Source organism: Leptonychotes weddellii, chromosome 12, assembly GCF_054177405.1.
Source record: "Leptonychotes weddellii isolate Sample4059 chromosome 12, ASM5417740v2, whole genome shotgun sequence".
Classification (NCBI taxonomy): domain Eukaryota; kingdom Metazoa; phylum Chordata; class Mammalia; order Carnivora; family Phocidae; genus Leptonychotes; species Leptonychotes weddellii.
The window spans coordinates 89,296,315-89,302,616 of NC_138380.1; the positions used below are offsets into that span (position 1 = coordinate 89,296,315).

Consider the following 6,302-nt stretch of genomic DNA (forward strand, 5'->3'; position numbering starts at 1 on the left):
CCACCCCCACCACTCTAGCAACCCTCAGTTTGTTTCCTGAGATTAAGAATTCCTCAGATCAGTGAGGTCATATGATACATGTCTTTCTCTGATTGACTTATTTCGCTCAGCATAACACCCTCCAGTTCCATCCACGTCATTGCAAATGGCAAGAACTCATTCCTTTTGATGGCTGCATAATATTCCATTGTATATATATATACCACATCTTCTTTATCCATTCATCTGTCGATGGGCATCTTGGCTCTTTCCACAGCTTGGCTATTGTGGACATTGCTGCTATAAACATCAAGGTGCATGTACCCCTTTGGATCCCTACATTTGTATCTTTGGGGTAAATACCCAGTAGTGCAATTGCTGGATCATAGGGTAGCTCTATTTTCAACTTTTTGAGGAATCTCCATACTGTTTTCCAGAGTGGCTGCACCAGCTTGCATTCCCACCAACAGTGTAGGAAGTTTCCCTTTTCTCCGCATCCCCGCCAACATCTGTCATTTCCTGACTTGTTAATTTTAGCCATTCTGACTGGTGTGAGGTGATATCTCATTGAGGTTTTGATTTGGATTTCCCTGATGCCGAGCGATGCTGAGCACAACCCAAAAGACTCCACCCCAACACTGCTAGAACTCATACAGGAATTCAGTAAAGTGGCAGGATATAAAATCAATGCACAGAAATCAGTGGCATTCCTATACACCAACAACAAGACAAAAGAAAGAGAAATTAAGGAGTCTGGGTGTATTTCAAAATGATCGTTTCCCCATGGCCCTGCAGGAAGCTCCACAGCATCTCTATCACTTTGAGAACCTGGTAGAAATTCTTGAGATTATCTCATGAAAGTGGGAGGTGGGGGACATAAGACTGGGCCTCTGTGGAGGTTTTTTTTTAAACTCTCAACCATTTTGATCCTCCAGCAATCTGTGAATTGCAGGTTAAAGTGTTCTCATAGATTCTCACTTTAGGCGGAGACTCTGCTCTTAGCCTTCTCCTGTGCTGTGATCTTCCATATCTTCCTGTCTGTCTTTCCAATTTGGGGGGCAGCAATTTCCCCTGTGGCCTCAATTATCTGACGGATCTAAAATGAGTTGTTAATTTTCAGTTTGTTGAGGTTTTACTTCTTTTTTTTTTCTTTTTTCTTGTGAGGATAGGAGGGGTGAATTCTAAGCACCTTCCATGTAGAACTAGGACCTTCTAATTAAATGCCTACATCTAGTAAGACCCAGAAATGTTTTCCTGAGTTAGCATTTCTGATCATCTTTGCAGTAAGTTGACTGTGGTCTGAGGTAAGATCATTGCACCAGCCTCAAAACCAGATCTACTGCTTCCTAACCCAGTCCTAGTCCTTCTGTTCATTTACTCAGTTTTCCTGGATATGTAGAATTAAGTCTTTGAAACTGACCATTATGCTGAGATGTTGGGTCAAATGAAAGTGCCGGTGGAACAAATATTCTATTTCTGATCCATCAGCATGTATCATTGGAATGCTATTATGTGCAAGACAGACCCACATAGGATCTGGTGAGATGTCCAATACTGTAAAGTTAGAATGATGCCTGCAACCTATCAGGATGAAGCAAAGGATTTCTCTTAAGGAATTGTGTTCACAGAGTTAAGGTGGGCCATTGGTCAATAAACCAGTAAAATAGTGATTTCCCGATTCTACAAATCTCAAATCAGTGCTCATTACAAATGCTTAGTTTTCCAAAGGTGAGAGCCGTGTCTCTCACAGTCACCCTTCTATCCCCTGTACATAGTATCAGGCTGGCATGGAACAGCTGGTCATAGCTATTTGTGAATTAAACAAGTAAAAGAATAAATTGCAACTTTTTTATCCAACCAGAATCCTATAAAGAGCCTGATGGCACAGCCTTAGAATTGCAGAAATTACAAGAGTGTCAGCATATGTGTTTCTGCAGCAACTTCATTGGGAAGGGGACATTTGGGGGCAGGGAGTGAATGGCATAATAAATTTCAGTGGATGAGCTTTGTGAGTCCGTGACCCCCAGAAATTTTGTGAAAATATTTTGCATGGACATGTGTTTGTGCGAGAAGAGCCATGACTCTCATTAACAGCTGAGACAAGAATATAACAGTATAAAGAACAGGTAAATGCTGAGAATTCATCCTCCACCTGCAAAAGTCCCCTTCTTCCAGTGAGTGGGAAACAGATATTAGACAGTGTATATAGAGACAAAAGAGACAGACAGAGAGACCTGCACAGATCTAGTGCTGAGCACCAGGGAACCCCACCCACCATGGTCACAATGGCTCTTGGAAAGGAGGGAGAATAGACCCAATAATTAGGAGAGGAACTATTTTTTTTTCTTTTAGGTTTAAGGCTGTTTGAGATATATCACTAGTATCCATTTATATAACAGATGATCCTTCCATTTTTATTGTGACACAAAGTATCTACTTAATGTATTAAATTTCATCAGCTAATGAGTAATAATTGTCATTAAACAGCTACATCACAGAAATAACAGAGAGAAAATTCAAAGTCTGTAATATTTTCATTTTCATCATAGCTGACTTAGGTATTCTTCTGTGGACGTCAACTCTGACATTTTAAGTAACATTTCACGGAGGCTGATTTCTCCCTGCTATCCTGCTCCCCCACCCCCACCCCCCAATTGCTCACATGGCCTCTTCCTTTACCTTCGCCCTCTGGGGCAAAAAAAAAAGGCCAACATGTCTTGACTCTGTTCACCCAGAAAAGGGTAAGACTGCAAAGAGAATCATATATAATAGACGTTCAGCATACAACTCGAGACACTAGGAGAGAAGATATTTTTGCAAAGTTAGAACTAAGGAGGTGGGAAGCCATCATGCCAGGGAAGGTCAGCAGCATCCTTAGCTATGGCAGCCAAATATCGCCTCACAAATTGGATCATTTACCTCCCCGAACTGTGGCAAGGGTTGCTCATCTGCACTTGTCAGACCTTGAAATGCCTCAGCTGATCAGGTGCCTTAAAACTGAAAGATTCTGTTAATTAGTGCTAATTGATTTCACCTGACATGACTTTACATTTAACCATCCACAGGATGCCCTGCCTCATGACAGGTGAGGAATGCTTTGTATATTTGATAGATAGGAAAAATAAAAGGCCCTGGGTTAAATAGGGAGAAAAACACATAATTTTAGCAGAGAAAGCCAGCGTCTGTGGATTTTTTTGTATATCTCTCTGATTCTCTAAAGTTCACAATCTTTTGTTGGGACAATTTGTCTACGCATGGCGCTGAGAATTACCAGGTGAAGCCAGGGTTCATTCCTAGAAAGGGTGGGAAACCACAAAGTTTGTCAGGAAGCTTTGATTATTAGACAATACTGTTAACTGGGAGATTAAGATGCATATGCTATGCATATCATATATTATTAGGCATTATATATATTTTACTCAGAACATAAGATTTTTAAATTAACAGCTCAAAACATGTTATAAAACTCCTGCTCATCACAATCCTGCCCCCCCATAAATGATTAAAAACGTAAGTACCAAAGTCTATTTATCTTATTCTACTTTTCTCATTCATTCACAGAAGTTTTGCCCAGCAAGACATTCCAGGTGAACAGAATGCACTTTGCACATTCAGCAAGCATATTCCTCTAGCATGACAGGAAGTACTTGAGGAGACCTTATATGGGAATAGCAATTGAATAGACATGAATAGATGTTCTAGGGAAAATTAGTGTGGAGACAAGTTCCCATGCCTACATTTCAAGAAACTCAAAGCTCTTTACGGATCTAACAACTTGTCCAAAAAAAAAAACCCAGCCAGAACTCATTTCTTTCCTCTGTCCTGTTATGTTGCTGGTGGTGTCTCAGACATAGGTAGGATATGGCTATACATCCATGGAGTCTTGTGTCTTCACCTTAGTGATTTGGGGTTACATTGCTTTGCAGAAGCATCTTAAGGTAGCTTTGGGAAATTTTTTTTCGTTTTTTGTAAGGACCAATTACACAAATAATTGCAGACTACATTCTCTTGGAAGTATTCTAAGAAGCATAAATGGACATGTCTTCCCAGAAGGCAATTAACAGCAAATATCAAGATTCTATATATATGTAGTCTCTTTACATGTATCCATCTATTTCCTTCAGTGGGTATAACTTACCCACTGAAATATACAGTATATAACATATATATATAATTATTTCATATTACACATGAAATATATAACATATATATATTATATATACACATACATATGTGTGTATGTGATGTGTGTACCTTTTGACCTAGTGAAGCCATTCCTAGGAAATTCTCCTATAGTGACAATTGAACAAACATGAATAGATAGGTATAGAAAAAAAGTATACTGAGACTATGTTGCAATCATGAATAAATGGAACTGCTCTCCATGAATGGAAATAAGATATGGAAATAAATAAATCACAGTGTGTCCATCCAAAAGAAAAGTCTTCATCCATCAGTGATGATGATGCAGACTTATTTATCCATATAAACAGGTATCAAGAAGATTTAGCTGAGAGCAAAAAAAATCATCGTGTGTAATAATATAGTGTTATATATGTTGAGAGAAAATAGCTGAAAAGAACTTTATTAAAATGTCCATCTCCAATGGAGATTGTTTTAATTTTCTTGTAATATTTAATGCTTTTAAATTGTATTTATAATCATAAGTAAGACAATAAATGTTTTCTTTATGATTTTATTTATTTATCTATTTATTTATTTGAGAGAGAGAACAAGTGGAGGGGCAGTGGGAGAAGGACAAGCAGACTCCCCACTGAGCACAGAGCCTGACACGTGACTCAATCTCACCACCCTGAGATTATGACCTAAACTGAAATCAAGCATCAGACACTCAGCCAACTAAGCCACCCAGACACCCCAACTATTTTTTTCTTTTTCTTTTTTTTTTTTTGATGTCTGATCTTATTTATTTGTCACTCTTAGAAAATCTCCATTTTGACTGGACTCAGACTTCGAGGTAGAAGCTCTCAGAGAGGACAGCCTCTGTCTCTTGGTGATCTGTCCCTGGCGTTTTTCTTTGGCCTCCTTCATTCTCCTGGCCAAAAGTTTAGCATATTCTGCAGCCTCTTCCTTATTTTTCTTGGTGTGCTCTTTCTTCAGAGCAACACACTGATGTTTGTGTTAGAGGACAGGTGGAGAAACAAGACACTGAATCTTGGGCATTTTGGTTCTAGGTTTCTTACTTTCTTTGTTTAGAGGCTTTCTTAGAGCATAGTGGTCGACATCATCTTCTTTAGAGAGATGGAAAAGTTTGCAGATTCTGCTAGCTTGGTTGGGCCCCAAGCAATGAGGCACAGTAATATCAGTGAGTCCAGGACTATCTTTCTCCCCTTTCTTTAACAATGACCAAGTTAAGACCATTGAGATTAGCATCCTCAATGCAACCCCAAACTGATTTGTGCTTTCTTTCTTCAGTCCTCCTTGGTCTGTAACAGGAATGCCCCTTACTCAGCAGCAGGCAGACATGGCCATGGGTCAAGACACCCTGCTTTAAGGGGAAGCCTTGTTTTTCATTGCCACCACTGATTCAGACCACATAACCCTTCCATTCTTCACCCAGAGTAGCAGCAACAACTTCCGTGGCCATACACTTCTCATAAAAGGTACTAAGTTTGCATGCATCATCCAGTTCAATGAGCTTCTGGAAAACAGTAGCTGGGAAAGAGATGTTCAGCTTCATCCTAAAGCAGATTACCGCCTCCAAGTCACCACAAAAAAGAGCATCTATTTTCATTTTACAGAGAAAACCCCAGATATAGGACACATTTGAAATAGCAAAATAATGGGAAATAAGGAGGCAACAGGAGATTCGAACTGCTACCCCCACCCGGACACTGTCAGTCTAACAGCCTGCAGGAAGCAAAGGCCCTTCCTTGGCCCGGGCAAACAGGAGTTCTCACAGCTCCTTGCTGGATGCTCACTCCAGAGCTGTTTACTGGGCAAACATTTCTTTTGAGGTTTGCAGCGTAGCAACCACTCTGCTCAATGATTGTTCCTTTACATTTCCACTGTGTCCAATGACTCCCATTCAAACACCTGGGCAGTGCTCCACTGTTTCCATGTAGAAAGTTAAACCTGTTGAAAGAAATGATGGATTACGATAAAGAACCTTCCAGCTAAGACAGCAGAGTAGGCACCAGTCTGATTTCCACTCTGTCAGATAACTATTGAGATAATAGAATAATAAACACAGAGAAAATCTTCATAGGGAAGTGAGACAAGCTCTGTGAGGAAACAAGACATTTCTGCTGCATATGGTGCAGATGGGGAAAAAGCAAAGAAAGGAGAAAACAGCTTCCTGG

At 39.9% G+C, this 6,302-nt stretch overlaps 1 pseudogene; it reads right to left on the reverse strand.

Annotated features, from left to right (window-relative positions):
* Positions 1–4,801: 4,801 nt before the first annotated feature.
* On the reverse strand, positions 4,802–6,097 carry LOC102728300 (small ribosomal subunit protein eS6 pseudogene; annotated as a pseudogene).
* Between the last annotated feature and the right edge of the window lie 205 nt (positions 6,098–6,302).